This window comes from Accipiter gentilis, chromosome 13 (assembly GCF_929443795.1).
Source record: "Accipiter gentilis chromosome 13, bAccGen1.1, whole genome shotgun sequence".
NCBI lineage: Eukaryota > Metazoa > Chordata > Aves > Accipitriformes > Accipitridae > Astur > Astur gentilis.
In genome coordinates, this window is record NC_064892.1 from 33,014,489 (window position 1) to 33,031,726 (window position 17,238).

Here is a 17,238-nt window from a genome sequence, read left to right on the forward strand (position 1 = left end):
ATTATTATTTCATTCAGGTATAACCTATGATATTCAGTTAATTGACTCAACTTAATTGAGGCTACTTTGTGGTCGTAGAGGAAGACGAATTAAGAGAATTAACTATACACCTTAATCGCTATTCTTTTAAAGTAACAGTAAGACTTTGAACTCATGTTTAAGATTGCAGTTCTAAAAATCAGTCTGTGTCTAACCTAGCAATTCTATGCTAGGGTTGGTTTTGTGTTTTTGTTTTTTTTTATTTTATTTTATTTTATTTTTAATTTTTATTTTTATTAAGTGACTGTAATCCAGCAATAATTAGCCCCACTTCACCTCAAAAAGGAGCAGTCATTCAGGATCAAGCTTATACACACTCTCCATGTATAATAGATCTTCCCATACCTTCTACCAAGTAGTTGAATATTTCTAAGACTATTATCAATTTGTGTTAAAAAGTCACAATTAATGCTTTGGATAATTTTCTGAAGACAAAGTTGAATATTTGAAGAGAGATAACTAGCACCGATCTGGAGTTTTGGTTGTAAATCATGGGTAAGGTTGAGCATACAAACTTTGACAAAAAAGGGGCTGTCTGTTAACTATTTCCTGATCATGTCAACAATTTTCCCCATATAACCATGGCAAAAGACTGGGGGAACCACAGAAGTTGTTTGCAATGTAAAATAATAATAGAAAGTTAAGCAGGTAACTGCTGAAATCTACCGTTACTAAATTTGGAGAATCTGTATCATGTGTCCAGCCATTTCTCCAAGGATCACGAACAAACATATTTAGACTAGCTGGAGAACTACTGCATGAGATAAACATAAAATAACAAAGACAGCTAAAAATAAAAACCAGGAAGTAAAACCAATAAGAAATTCAGAAGTACAAAAATACCTGGAAATTTGGAAGTGCAGTTATGGTCTACCAGCATCAAATTCAGTTTTACATCCTTTTTACTTCACTTCAGCACTCCAACCACTGCTAATAATAGCTTGACTCACGTATTCGTTTGTATGAGGTGCACTTTTTTTTCCTCCTATTGCAGTCATGAAAACAAACCAAAGCAAAGCCAGTTATTTGGTACTACAATATTGATGCTTCTATTGGAGCGATGAATAGCAACCAAAATGCAGCAGATTTATGTGGAAGGCAAGAAACTAAAGGTAGTCAGTTCTGACTTGAACAAGTACAGGATGTCAAACAGTCAACAGTTTTTACAGACTGCTAGCTAAAAAAGCAGAACTAAGGGAAGCTGATACAGCACACAAATATTATTGATGTATATTTTAGTATATTATCAGTATATCTTAGTATCAACTCTAGCTTAAAAATAAAATTGAATAACTCCTCCCACCTCTTTTCCCAGCTTCTAATGAGTGTTTTGTCAGATGTTGATGCATTAACTAGACTGCTATATGAAATACTTTACAGGGAACTTGTAAAGTGTAACAAGCTCTGGGTTCTAACAGAGTTTGTAAAAGTTGTATTTCAGAAAAGCTTTCCAGATCCCTCTTGATTGCACTGGTATAGCTTGCACATAACTTTTAAAAATCTGTCTTCCCTGCACCTTTCGCATGCACACAGGAAGAAAACTGTGTGAACACTTTCAATCTGTACCAGCATTCTTTCTGCTTGAAAGGACACATACAAAATTAAGAAAAACGAAGAAGCTATTTTTCTAAGTTCTACAAAGTAAGTTTTATATTTCATCATAGTGGTCATTAAAATGTTCCTTTCCCCCTGATTTTATCACAAAAAATATTAACAGTCAGTCTAGTGGATCTACCAAAAAGAAAGCCAGGTCTGTCTTAAAGTACAACTTCAGTTTCTGTATTAGTATTTAAAAAAAAATTTCATAACTTTTTCAGATTAAAAAAAATAAAATAATAATAAATTTTAAAAAAAATCAAGACCTTCCCCCCCCCCCCCAAGTTCTCCAATAAACATATCCTTAGATTATTACACTATTACCTTCAGAAAAGATTATCCTATGGTTATAGTTCAAGTTTACACAATCTAAAGTACATAGAATCATTGCTGCTAAAAGAGAAAGTGGAACAATCCTTTTTCGAATAACAATACCCATATAATAATAACTTTCCATTACATAGCTGGTTTGTAAGATAGGGAAACAGGTTCTCCTCTTAAATATATTAGATTGTCGCCCCCCCCCCCCCCCCCCCCGTCCCGATAAAAATTAAAAACATGACAAAAAGGACAGAAAGCTAATAGCTGATAATTTCTAGCTTTCTTAAAGAATAATAATAATACTAAGTTAATTTTATTAAATTATCAGAAGACTTGCCCATTTAGTCCCGGAAGCAGTCACAGGCCTAATGTAAGATTTTGTGCTCTCCTAAGCTGGCACCCAGTCTTTCATGAAAGCAAGCCATGCAGGTATTGCTGTTTAAATTTTCTAACTCCATAACGTACAGCAAAGCATTTCTTGTCCTCAACAGAATACTTAATACTTAAGCAGCATTTTGTAGGAACCCTGGTGGTCTCTGCACAGGATCAGTTTCCAAAGTATTGCTGGGAAAGTGGAAAATACATTAGTCAGTGTTAACCAGACTGCCTTCCTAGTTGCTATCTTATCTGAAATTGGTAAATAATAATAAATAATAGGACAGTAATATAGCAATATATAATATAGCAATATATATACAAAAAAAAACCCCTTGGCCCAATATGTAAGTAATACTACTTGCACTACACAAAACCACAAATCTTAAATTTTTATTTTGTTACATCTCAGCATTGTATGGAACCACAATGCCTAAAGACAAAAACCAGGCCCATAGCTCAGAATGCAACCCTACTTGTAAAGGGCTAAATTTGCTGCATGTCTGCTTCCAAAGATTTAGGGTCAGAGTGACAATGCTATAAAATAAGGGTCAAAGCACAAAAAGACCAAGGCCACAGAACAAAGAGCTTTTCGTGTCCTGAAAGAAGTTGCTTTTTGTAAGCCTGCCTTCTGGCTTAGACAGTAAATTTGTCTTTTTCTTGACATCATCCCTACATGACTTCTATAAAATGCCAGACAACTGTATGATTTACAAAAGGTGAGACTTAACTGTTAGAAGAAATCAACTCAACTGTTAAGGGAATCCACTAGTTAACAGCAGAGGAACACCTCCTAGTAACTGCTACAGCTTTTCCAACCCTTAGCTGTATTTCTACAACTTCATTATTTAATTAGTCACTTCAGCAGATGTTTCAAGTGTCCTCAACACCTTTGGGGTGCAGATTCCTAGTCATAGTATCTACTTAGATTATTGTTTATTCAATGGTAGCTGAGGAAATATGCAGAAGCAGCAACTCAGAAGACTGTTTTAATCTTCCCTTCACCCCTCTGTGAAATATTCATAGAAAAGATACCATCTAATACACAGATGTGTATACCCCCTTTCAAAAACACTTATGGGTTGGTTCCCCACTTCCCCATCAGTGGGACCCACTACTCACAGAACTGAGCTAATGCAAAATAAAATGGTGCTTTCCAAGGTTGACACAGATTGCTAAGCAGTGAAGTTCATTTTTCTAGCTACAAAATGAACTTCACTTACGATATGCTTTTTCAAAACAACAATAGTTTTGCCAAATGAAAATAACTTTATCCACTGGAAAAAAAAAAAGAAAAGAAAAAGAGATAAGGATGCTGGGTGCCTCTTATGGCTTTATATTAAGCTAGATTTTCAATATTTCACTAACAAGCTTAAAGTAAAACCACGCTGAATTAACTAGAAGTTAATATATTAAGCAAAAGATTTATAATCCAATACCTAAAGCTCACTACTAGTAAAAAAAAAGTCAGAATTGTACTCAGCCCTATCAAACTGTCTAGTAAATATCCACAAACCAAAAAGAAGGCATTAATCTCTGAACAATTAGCATGACTATTTTTTTTAAAATAAAAGGCTAGTTGACAGGACGTTCTTTGACCAAATATCAGTATTGCAAGAAGTCTCTCTCCATCATAACTCAAACCTATATGAAAGAATCAGAATCATCACTAAGTTGTGTACTATCTTTTTCAGCAGGTCTAAAGCATGACATTTTGAAAATCAGGTCTTCCTTACTTCAAGTAATTATTTTCCCCTTCAAAACAGATGGCTTCTGCCCTCAAAGTTACTATATTTAATCTTTTTTCAGTCCTACTAACTTAAAAGCTGGAACTGGAGATTCAGATATGTGGAATTAGGTTTAAAAAAAAAAAAAACCACAAAAAACTTACCTTTCGACTGTAGAGATTTACAATGGTTTTTGAGTTTCGGTGCCAGCAAAACAGAAGTTTTATGTTTTCAAAAGGAAGCAGATACCTTTGCTTTTACTCTGCATTAAGCTGTAATATGTCTGACTCCTATTTTAAACATTAAATGTAGCATTTAAGAACATTATTTGGTTTTTTTCTTCCTAGAAATTTAATACAATCAAAAAATATCTTATTATAGGAAAAGCCTAGTGTAACATATAAAAGGCCTACTCCAATCATCCTACACTTTCTGAAGGAAACGATTACTCCTCATCTCTCAAGAAGCACTGGTACGAGTATACTGATTTTCCTTGTGGTGAATAGCAGCCCACAAGTTAAGGAACTGATGCAAACTGGCAGATTTCCCCTTCTAATTCTGAGTCATATGCGTCATCTTTTTGTCAAAAGCTGGGAAGAAAAAGAGTCTCTCTTCCAGCCTGCCACATGAAACCACCTGCTTAAAGATAGAACAGACCAATACTGCAATATTGGTCTGCACATTGCTGGTACTTACACATTTGTTCTTGCTTTGTTCAAATAAACAAAATTCTGAAGACAACCTTAACATTAACTCAACGACAGAACTTATTTCTTTGATTTAAGGCCAAAAATCAAGCTGGTAAATGGAAAAAAAAAAGATGAGTCATGTTGGCATGAAAAGGCTTATCCTTAAAATTGGTAGTGTCTTACCTGCAAAAAACTAAGGATTCAATTCTGAAAAGCTTACATGTATTACTTGAGCATTCAGCTAGATTTTGTATAACTATTCACATTCTCAAAATCAAGAGTTCATCTGTGTGATTAAGACTTCTTTATCGCTGTATATGACTATCAACTAATTCCTCAACACGCACACCCCAACAAAATCAAAAACCTCCCCTAAACCCCAGAGCATCTAACAACTTCAGTGGGTTAAATTCCACATGTTCTTTTTTTTTTCTTTTGCACATTTTGCAAATTAAGAAGCGAGAAAACTATTTTCTTCTTTCACAGATTCATCAATGTCAGTCATTGTTGGACTATATACAGTGTGGTGACACAACCTCTCTTCCAAAGGCTCCAGCACCGATTAAGGTTGGGCACATCATTGCCAGCAGATTACATATTTTCAAATTGCACTGGAGTTGCTGATCAGACCTGCAGAAAACAGGTGTAAATGTTTACTGTAACAATGCATTGTAGTACTTCTATTGATTTGTGGCACTGCCAGAGTGATTGCAAGTAACTATTCTTTATAAAAAAAACACCCTTGAGAGCAGTTAAAGCAAGAATAAGTTTTAGACATTTATAGTAAACTGTGCACAAGAATGCAAAGATAATTCTACTTGATAAACTGGTACAGAGTGTTGGAATGATCATGCCATTTTAATCTTAGATTAGCTTTTTTATATGTAAGTACACATAAAATTTATAATAATATAGGATACATGTATATATAAAATTAGATAGAGAGATAGGTATAAACACAGATACACACACTTATAGAATGCCCTTGTGTTGAAATTTGTACTGTGGCACAAGTATTTATGTGGCTGGGTACATTTATTTCAATATAATGAGAGAATTTGCATTGCTAAAATAATAATTCTTGAGTGCTTTTCAAGAACCACGACATCACCATTTGCATTACAGGTTATTATTTACAAGCATTCAGGATGTTCTGTAAATCTATAATGAACATTGCAACTGTGAAAACTATAATGAACATTGCAACTGTGAAAACTGTAATTTATTATAAAATGCACTTAGATAAATTGTTTAAATTTTGCACAATATATAGGGATGATCTCTCCTCCTCAGTTTAATATTAAGTATAGCACCTGATTGCTCACCTTACTTCAACTAATTTTTTTTTTTTTTTTACATTCGATATATTATAGTTTCCTTGATAAAATTATGGACAGAAAGTACTTGTCTGATACCTTATCCTGTTTGTGGTGTGGGTTTTTTTTGTTTTGGTTTGGGTTTTTTAATGAAGTGAATTATTTATAATATGTTATTAATTTGCATAACTTTGCAGTATTTTGTAAGAAATTTGTAAGAATATATTTTACTCACCATATATCCAATTTTCCTTGATACTTAACAAAAGGCATTTAAGTTTCAGTGCAAGGTTACTTTACCTCCCAAACCCCAGTTATCTTTCAGACAAAGGGTTCAATGTAGCACATGAGCAAATTCAAAATGAACAGAAAACACCACTGAACAAGCTATGCCTTTTTGACAGCGGCAAGAGTGAGTGAGGTGAGACACTGTGGAAGATGTTTCTTAACTTCTAATGCAAAGCATAAGAACTGGCTTAACTTGCTCCTCATTCAGTGGAGCACTCAAGGATATGAGAAGCGAGTTAAATAAATGATTTAGGAGGGTAATCACAAAGACCAGCTTTTGCCTGGGGGAGACCCTAGGAAAGTCTCCATAGGCTCCCTCTTTTTCAACACAGGGCCACAGGCACCCGTAACTGTTCTGGGGTAAACTGCTGCTTTGAATTGCCCTCTAGTGTTAGCCTTCATGAATTCCTACCTCAATGACAAATTCTGTTCAGGTTTTACATAATGGAAAGTGGGTCAGCAACATAAGTTAATTAATCTAAAAATAAAACAAACACAAAAATTTGAGCAGCATTTGGAATGATCATTTTCAGGTCAGAAGATTGTGAGGTTGACAAATTAGGTATTACACACCAAAAATGCAAGAAGACATCCGTGTATCTAAATAGCAGCAACCCCCCCCCCTCCCCGCCCCAACAACCAAGGGCAATAAATTTAAGAAATAACTGATGAACATTCCTGTATTTTACATTTCTGTTAGTTTCTTATGCAGTTTCAGAAAAATATCAGTTTCTGAAACAAACACTCAGTATTCACAGCCAAATTCTCTCTAATTACAGTGACAAAGCTGGGATCAAAACCTTAATGAAAGTTGAGGAGTTGCTGGTGTAAAAACAGAACACAGTCTAGCAGTACTAATACCCTGGAAGGAATTATTCTCTCACTGCTAATTCAAGTCTCCTAGTTACACTCTAAACCTGGATGCAAAACAGACACCATGCAAATGAAGATCCAAATTTTAAACCTGGTGATTCCAGAAAGAAAAGTGCAAGCATTTTCCTGTGAGTTTATTTCAAACCATATTTTATCTACTCTTGAATTGATTAGAAAGGCCATGAATTTAGGACTTACAGAAGCATGGAGAACATATTAGTAACACTTGGATATCATACGGGCTATGGATTTCCACATACATAGTATTAAAGACGAACATATGACCATTTGTTTAAAAAACTACTGTGGTCATACAGAACTACAATCCCTAACTAACACTCACTCTGCTTGAGAACTGAAACTTATTGTTAGACTTAGGTGCTAAAACAGATGAAGAAAAATACACATTTGCTGCTTGCATAACCCCTGTGCTTGGCATTAAAAGCATCATTCTCCCTTCTCCTGAGAACCTGGGAAAAAATCTTTTGGTTTTGGGGAACACGGGGACAGGGTAACCAGTACATAACCATTCTTTTTGATAAGGAGTTTTTTTGCCTGTGCAAGACACTGACATAAGTGTGACAGTATCAACAGAGAACTCTGTTCTGCAGTAGACTTTTGAATACATAATTTGATTTAGAGATAGACTTTCTCATAAGAGCCATTAAAACATTTCACAACAGATGGAGCATCCTCCTTTTCTAATTCTTGATCTTGACTAAAATATGGACTAGCTTGTAACAGGAAGAAGTAAAGTGTTTTCAGAATTACTGAAGTGATAACATGCTTAAGACCACAGTATCTACCCATTCTACCAAGAGAAAATTTTGCTCCAGAAGAATACAGAAATTCTGATGCAAATGTTTTGATTTATCAGATCCACTGGAAATCCTGTCTAAATCTAAAACTGACTCATATTATGCTATACCCACTTTGAAGAAAGAAATTATCAGTTAAAGTTGGGACTATAATAATGTTCATAATTACAATACTTTTGAAATGTTTGTGTTAACTTCCATACTAATACTTAAATCCATTTCTTTCTGTGGGGAGAAGGGGGAATTAAAAAAAAAATAAAAATCACTCTTCATATCAACTAAGAAGCAGATGGATAAAATAATGAAAATCTTTGCCCTGAAGGCTTAGCAAAACCCCACAAAACCCACAAGACAAAAAAACCCATAGGACACTCACAGGAAATAAAGAGCAAGCTCTTAAAATTTAGTGGGTTAATGGAAAGGTATAAATATTTTAGAGATATTTGCACATTACTAAGATTTTTAAGTACTGCACAAATTAAAAAAATAGATATTGCTGATTTCTTGCTTTGAATAGATTATCTTAGGCTAAAAAGCACTAAAAAAGTCTCTCAAAATATTGCTGTAAAAATTGAGAATAACAGAAAAATCTTGTTCTCTGAAAAAAGAAGTCCTGCCCCCAACAAACTCAGAAAAAAATTTACTGTGAGTATCCATGTATATAAAATAAATTCAAAATTAACAAAGCTAGAAACAGTGGTTTATTCAAACACACTACTCAATTAGCAACTGCATCTCCATACATGCCCCTTTCCATGTTAGTGTGCGAACAGCAGTCTAAAAAAAGGTGGATTAACGAGCCATCAATACAGTAGTTGAACATTTAAGAACTCTGATTACATTTCTCATTCCCCCACCCACAGCTTAAATGTATTGGTTTACATAAATTTCTACTTAGGTTTTTGTTGAAATAACTAAATAAACATATAAAATAAAAAATAATTTAAAAAGGGGCAATACCTTACTTTCATATATTTGCATTTGAGTGAGAAGAATAAGCATTTAAATATCCCAATTAGCATGTTTTAAGTATTTTTCCTGAAGAATTTGTATGTCATTTGTTTTACTTTTACTATTGCCTTGCAAGACGATTTTATCAACAGACAAGGAAAAATGAGGTGTAAGTACACCAGTCCTAAATCCTTCCTATATACATGTTTCATTAAATGCCTAATCTAATAATAAAAGTTAATGTCTATTTAAATCTAATAGTATACAAAACTCCATTTTAAAATAATGTTAGGGCCAGATCTAGTTTAAGCTAACAAAATCCAGAAAATTCAGTTGTTTCAGATTTCAAAACTTAGAACAGCCATGCCTAAGATATCATAGGGTTTCAAACAATGGCTGATTTTACACGTGTTGTAATAACTAGGCATGGATTGCATTTATAACTACATATATCCTTCAGGAAAATTATTTAAGTTGCCTTTGGAAAGCAAGAGAAGTCCTTAAAGAAAGCATAGATGAGTTGACAAAGTAATCTGCAACAGTTCTGTTAGATGAGCAATAAGCATGCATTGTCAGCTTTCAAATTATGATTCGGTCAACAAGGTCTGTAGAGCCTCAAGTGTATACCTACAGTACGAATAGTAAAACTGGCCATGAAAAATTACATGAGAAGCACTTCAGCAAAGAAGTCTGTACATTTTTATCTTTCCAGCTTCATTACAATTAGATATTGCAAAACAGTTTACAAAGTCAAGCGTACAATTTGCAATAGCCACACTAACAATTTTTAAGGGGCCAGCACTGCAGCCCTTATTTCAGGCTCAACTTCCAACAACAAAAAAAGGTAGTTTTGCTAAATAAGAACTACAATGCACAGGCTAAGAGTAAGAAAATAAAACAAACACACCCCACATCTCTCTTGAAAGTTTCACCTACTCTTTGGGTCATGAAACAGCCATGCTGACTACCAAATACAAAACAGTTCTAGGAAAAAAAAAAAAAAAAAAAAAAAAAAAAAAAAAAAGAGGGCCAAATTTAAGCATAAAAATGTTCTAGAGCCAATCAACACTTAGAAAGTGGATTCTAATGATAACTGACAACTGCAGCACTCTTGAAAGATATTTGAGCTTGTAAATGAGTAAGACTCAATTACTGCAAAACTCTTCTCTTTGGACTTTATGAAAATTATTTAGACTTGTCTCAAAGTTCAACATACTTTAATATCTTTTATTCATTAAAGGAAGTAAAGCTTGCATATAATGAGAACATGATTCTGCAAATCCTTATTCATGGTAGCAAGTCATTAGGGCTACTTGTGTATTTAAAAGTTTGCAGGATTAGGCCCTAAATTTAAAATCCCTTTGATTTACAGTTGTGAACCAGAAACCATATTTTGTTGCTGAATAAGAATCTATGAGAAATACTCTGAACTGATGTCAGACCAAGGAACACTCCATCAAACTTTCACCTTTTAAATATGTCACAAGGGAGCCTTAGATACCTTTGCCTTGCAATATAATCCTGATTTTCATTAACAAGAATGTAATTTCTTTTGTACAGAAAAAAAAGAAAAAGAATGAACAAATTCAAAGAAGTGTTCTGTGAAATCCTTACATTCTTAAGAAAACTAAAAGAAAAAAGGAAAAAAAAAAAACCACCAAAAAACAACCACCCACCCAACAGAAATGCAGTACATTCAGAGCACAGTTTCTAGACAGACTGTGAAATATTTATTTATTTGGGAGCATGTTAGGCATGTTACCCAAACACTGTTACAGCATTAATAAAAATACTTTCACTGTGATTTTTAATCACAGAAAGAAAAGATTAAAAATTAAAAGAATTACCTACTCACTAATCACAAACTGCAAAGCTTATATAAAAGTTATGTTTCACTCCCTATACTTTCTGTATTCAAAGTTTTGTTTCTCAACTGATAATTTTCCATAGGAGGTCTTAACTACCCTAAAATCATAGTATTATATGAAAAATATATTCAGAACATGTCTGCCTCAAATACTTCTATAACAGGAGGTGTATTACTGGTAAAAGCCAGCAATTCTTCAGTTACACTAGCCATTAGTTACAACAACGAGGAAATATGAAATTTACACCTCACTGGATTTGCTTGGTATAAATTAGTAGTTACTGGGATAATCTAAAATTTTGCTTTTTAAAACTTCTCTTATTTTATGGTACAATTACTTCCTACAAAAAAAATGTGCTCTTGAAGACAGACAGATTTGATTAAGGATAAAAACTGGATTCCAGCTGAAAGCTGGAATTGCTAAAGTCACGACATGTTCATAAAATTTGTTGTACTGTAATATATTTTGCTGACGATAAAGTCTTACAGTTTTTACTACTCCATTTAGTATTTAAACAAATTTACTCAATCCAAGAGCAGTTACTATTTTAATTTCAATTGTTTATGTAAATGGTTAGTTAAGATTATTCATATACAAGTAGATAGGTTATGATTACTCTGAATAGATTTCTCAGTTTCAGCCAAATTAGTACTTTTAGTGCAAACCAGGACTTGCAATATGAGTGTAGCATAGTCCATATCAATTATTTTTAAATGTTCACCGTTTTACTATGTAGTACCTATTTACCCACAGATAAAATAAGTAAAATTTCTGACTATTCTGGTACAGGTGAAGGGCTTTGAAGACCATTTTTCCCTGTTTTCTGCTTCTTTGCTTGTCAGGTAGCTAGTTTATTAATGCCTTTAAAAACAAATTCTACACAGTACATTGAAATGCACTCAGCTCTCTATTCTATTAACACACCCTCCCAACAGAAAAATACAGTTATTTAAAAATAAACACCATATCATCCATACTTTGCTTTTGGATTAGCAACATTGCAGTTGGAGTAATTCCCAAGACAAGAATATGAGAACAATACTATATGGAGAATTTATACAACTCCAATGATCAAGGCTGCTGCAAACTCAGCTTTTTATGCATATTTTTGGCCACTTCATTTCCTTCTGAGCACAGCTTGTGCGAATACTTTTACTTAGTCTTTTATAATTTTACAGAAGGAGTATAAAGAAGAATTATTTTAAGGAATAAAAAAAATCCTGAACAAACCAAGCAGAACTGGCCTATTTTGAATAATCTGAATAAGTTACACTAGCATATACATTTTTTTAAATAAAGAACATATGTAATAAGAGAAATGTTAATATAATATATACCATGCTCATGCTCCATCAACCTTCCAGAGAGTTTTTCAATCACAGGAGTAAGCCGTTCTCCAAAATCAGCTCTCTATTGAAAGGTCGAAACCTGCAATAAAAATGTCATGTATTATAACATATTTCCAACACCCACAGTTTCATGGTTGATCCCCAAACATAGATGTAGGTCATCAACTTGACCCTTGCATTGTCTATGTTACAGGAAATCCTAATTTTAAAAATACTTATTTTTTTTTTAAGCAAACTGACTTGATTAGGAACACCTGTGATATGCCTCTTTATTATCAGAAGCCTCCTGAAACAAATCAGATTAGCATGTTTCTGCTTTCATTCTTCCCGCAGCATTTTAAGCTGAAAGTAAGAGGAAGAAAAAAAAAAGGGGGGGGGGGGGGGGAGTGGGGGGTGTTGTTCTCCCCCCACCTCCCCCCCAGTCTATCCCTTCACCCTCAAACAAACAAACAGGTAAGTGTAAACTACTTAATGGATGTGTGATTACTACTGTCATATTTCCTAAAATATGCTACTGGCTGTTAAGTATTTAACTTATAGTGTTTTTCTTTAAGGAGCTTTAATTTTTTTTTTGCTCTTCAAGCAGTACCATTATTCGCTTTATTCAAGTGTAGCCTACAAATACTAGCTACTTAAAAAACATGTAATGGAAATATTACAGTCATAATACACTCTGAGAGATTAAGTAAAATTTTAAAACCTTAAAAAAAAAAAAGCCATGAGACTAATTAGCCATGCTCAGGTAAGAACAGAGTATATAACTCGATAGAGGCAGTAACTATAGTCAAATATCTACTGGAGGAAACGATGCATTCACACAGGCAAATTCTTAAATTTATTTTGACTTTATTTTTACTTTTCCACTGTGGATACCATGACAAGACACATCCTATGCCTAAGAAATGAGTAGCAGATGCCTAGATCAGGTCACCTGTTTACAAATATTTCCACAAATTTGTTCTTTATTCTTTAAGTGTATTGCAGAAAATGCTAAAAAAACCCCTCACAGCTACAATAAGCATCCTGCTTTAACAAGGAAAAGGAATTTGTCTTTATTTTCATGTATTCCACACATCTTCTATTTCACCTTTTTAAAAAAAGTTTCTGTTCTTAAGCAAAAAACACAGAAGTTCTTCTGAAAATTCCGCCCCCACCCCCCGCCACACTTATATTGAGATTTAACATACTTAATACTGAAACTGGACTTATAGAAAACCATTTAAAATGAAAATACAAGCTGAAGCCCTATTCGATGTGTAATTATCTTTTTCTCAGACCAAATCTTCAAGTGAATTTTAGTTAATCTGAAATAAAATAATCAGTTGCAACTAGATTCAAGGTTGAAAAGTTTATTAATAATCTATTTACTGTGGATACACTCATTGCAGTGTCTGAAAACAAACTAAATAGTCACGGGGTGGGGGGGGGGTCCTATTTCTAACAGTGGTTTCCTTTAGACATTAATAACGATCACTGAAAGTCACTGCTATTTTTCAGTTTTGAGCAATATAACAATATCATCTTCAGTTTTAGAAGACATCTCAGGAAGCTTCTAACAAAATGAAAGCTAAATGTACATAATTTGCATTTTCTACTGTTGTGTATATGTGGTAATAAATGTGTGTGCATGAGGTCATCTTTATACAGTAGCAACTGTTCATTACCGAGATATGGAAAAGTGTTTAGAATTATATAAAGTTAAAAAAAATAATATTTTCTGTAAAGAGAACCTGTTTTTATTAACAATACACTAAAATATTATTAGATGCAAAAATTAAAGTAAAAAATTGCCAAACTTTAAGTGTTAGCTGCACTAGAGCTCAAGTTCTACTACCCTCCTCTAATATTCATGCAAGCCTGCTGGAGTTCTCACACAACATACGAAGCTGAGATCAAAACTATTCCTCAGCTGTGGTATTATCAACTGTCTAGTGAATAGATATAGCCCAAAGTTTCTTTATTTGAATTCGAGTGTTTTAAAAACCTACAATAAAGGGTTAAAAAAATAATCAGTACAGACATTGCTTTACACCCTCTTAAACATGGGTAGAAATTTTTATACCTAGCTCATTCTAACCATTTCTGAAATTGTCCAGTATCCAAAATTAAGATATTTTTCAATAAAGAAATTCCTTTTGAAACCTAACTTATCTAGCTTGTTATATACTAACACATCAGTTACCTAAAAATTCTACGTAACTCCTGCCAATAGTGCACAAAACAAAAATAAAATTGCAAAGCAACATTTTCACTGAGTGAAAAGAAAGTTGCTGGAAATCTGTGGCTACACATCTCCACTCTGTCTGATGTCCCCTTCGTCTTTGGGGGCATATCAATTTTTTTGTTTCCTATCTTCAAAATACATTACTGGTTCTATTGAAAAAAATAGATGACTGTGAGAGGAGTCACAGAGGACTATGTACAAGAGTAATTTGGGCAGCCTGTTCAAACACAATTTTCCAAGTATTACTGATAATAGAAGAGATCATAGTTTTTGAGATCAGGTTCCAGTGTTAGATGTTAAGTGTTTAGAACTTGTAATAAAATACATATATGTTAAAAAAAAAAATTAAAAATCTGTGGAGAACACTTATTGGTGTACATAAAGTTATTTTTACTTTTAAAAACTTTATCATAAAAATACTTTTCTGTTTGTACACAAAAACCTACGATTTCATTCCCTATTTCTTTCACAGAGACAAAACTAGTCCAAGATGCGCTCCACCTTTGACAGTTTGTAATGATGCGAATTGCTGGAATGACTTGCAATGGGCCTTTGGGTGTGGGTGGATGACTGTATCTACAAAACAAAATACCTGCAACATATTCGTAGAATAGAGTAAGCTTCTCAGTTCTCCCTTATATATTCAGTAGTTAATTGCTTCCCAATGCAAATAACAAAAACCAGTGAGGACCTATAAAAGAAATGCTAACAGTTACATGGCTACTTTTTATGTAAAGAAAGGCCGTGTGCTTGTACACATGGAAAAGTGTTACAGAAAAGCATTGATACACCTGTTAGGATGACTTTTGACATTCAAGATGGATGAGATGTGCACCTTCCCTACAGTGTTTGCAGGCAGGGTGTACACAGACAGGTAGTGTGTATGCAGTCCCAATTGCACTTCACTACAGAATCTGACTTACTATTCACAAGGATAATTAAAGGAAATAAACACTACAATTTAGCAGCAAAATTCTTTCCATGACATTACATTTTGGATAGAATAGTAAGAAGTTCAGAATTCCAGAAGCTAAGCAAAAAACCCAACCAAACAGAAAAAGAACCCCATGACACCTTGTTATCGTATATATATAGTCTGCTTTTAAAATGTTACTGCAGTAAGCTTCCTATATACTACTACCCTAATACATGAAAAAGTCATATAGATATATAGTCACACTTTTAAATTACTGTTATTTCTGAAAATTAAAAAACTCAAGAGTTACCCCAAGCTTCAGTAGATTTATATCTATAAAATGAAAGGTTACCTCTTAAAAACTTTCAGTATAACTTAATGGGCTTAAAAAAAAAAAAAAAAAAAAAAAGACAACTGAAGCTTATTTGGATGTTTTTCCTAAGAATCAAGATAAAGGATTAGACTGAAAAGAACAAATTTAAAAAAAATTTAAAAAAATTAAAAAAAATACACAAACACTGCTACATGGTATATCTAAACAATATTCTATTAAGCATAGAACTTAAACTTTCACTTGTCGATATAATATAAATATATATGTTTAGATCTTTAAGTTCATTTGATATTTCCTCCCAATGTAACTTTTCCAGGGCCAAGTAATCCCAGTTAATGTTTGACATTTTAACTAAGGTGAAAAATGCAAGCAGTTCTACAAGGGTCTATTTAAGCTACATGATTTTTTGCCCCCAAATATCTCAAAATAAGGAATACATAAAATATTAGAAAGGAAAACCTACTTAACATAGACTATATATTGGTATTAGATTGCCTACTGCTTTCATTTTAGCCACACCCACCTTTATGTAATTGTAAAATATGGGAATGGTGCAGCTGAGAAATAAAAAAGCTGAAAAGAACAGTTGTTTTATGTAGTCAAATAGGTGCTAAGCACAGATTTTAATTAAAATGAAAAATAGGTATAAATTGTATGCTGTTGAACATGACTGTCGAATAGTGGGGAAAAAAATGCATACGCACCTGTACAATACTGAATTATAGATATTTTTTTTTCCTAAATTAGCTATGAGTCAGGACAGTTATTTCCTTGAAAGTGAAAGTCAGTGTCTGTGAGTGCACTTCCACTGTTGAATAGTGTAAATCTCTTCAAATCCTGCTATTTCGAAGTATACCCAGCTACAATGAAACAGCTTTGTGCACATTCCCATACTAACTGTTAAAAACGTTTCTGAAAACACTCTGAAAGTAATGATGTAAATCTAAAGAAACAAGGGCTAAATTTCAATAGGGTCTTACTAGTATCACAATTTGAGAGATTAAACTGAATTTTCTAGCTATCAGGGCATAAAGGTATAAATTGCAGAGGCAAATGAGGCAGCTATTCCCAGGAAAAAAAGGTCCGAAAAAGTGTAATTTGTGTACTGGATTAGGAGGCTCCAGGGAAACTAAGGACTCGAGGCAGAAAAGCCTCCTTGAACTATTGTATTTCTGCGTTACACAGAAAATACCTTGAATCACAATCCAGTTGCCATGCTGGAAACGCTAAGTTTTGCATTTCACTTTAAGACTACACGCTCTCAGCCATGTACACAGAAATCTTTTGTACAGCACTTCTGCACCCCAACTCTTCTCTACGTCCCTCCTACGTTCTTCGGTTAACTCGTTATTTTCGGTGGCGAGGGTGCTAAGCGCAAGGCGGCCGGTTCTGGCTTTGAAAGCCGCGGAGGGATGTGCGGGGGGGTGGGGTGGGGGGGGAGGTTGGAGGGGTGGGTGGGTGAAGAGGAGCGGGGAAAGGCTGTGACCCGGTCCAACCTCCCAGCCCCAGCACCGCGTCCCCGCAGGCAACCAGGGGGGGCAGCAGCCGGTCCAG

The 17,238-nt window shown here is 34.0% G+C and overlaps 1 long non-coding RNA gene across 21 annotated transcripts in view; it reads right to left on the minus strand.

The window, feature by feature from the left end:
* LOC126045241 (uncharacterized) overlaps window positions 1-17,238 on the minus strand; it is a 107,901-nt gene that overhangs the window by 39,124 nt on the left and 51,539 nt on the right. For 16 of the 21 annotated variants that reach the window (XR_007507985.1, XR_007507975.1, XR_007507984.1 and 13 more), the window contains 3 exons: window positions 12,199-12,289; window positions 4,223-5,377; window positions 883-3,608 (listed from right to left, as the gene is read on the minus strand). This is a non-coding gene — a long non-coding RNA (uncharacterized LOC126045241). Of the gene's footprint in view, window positions 1-882; window positions 3,609-4,222; window positions 5,378-6,763; window positions 6,830-12,198; window positions 12,290-17,238 lie in introns of all 21 variants that reach the window. The other 5 variants (XR_007507987.1, XR_007507978.1, XR_007507976.1 and 2 more) reach the window with 5 other exon arrangements.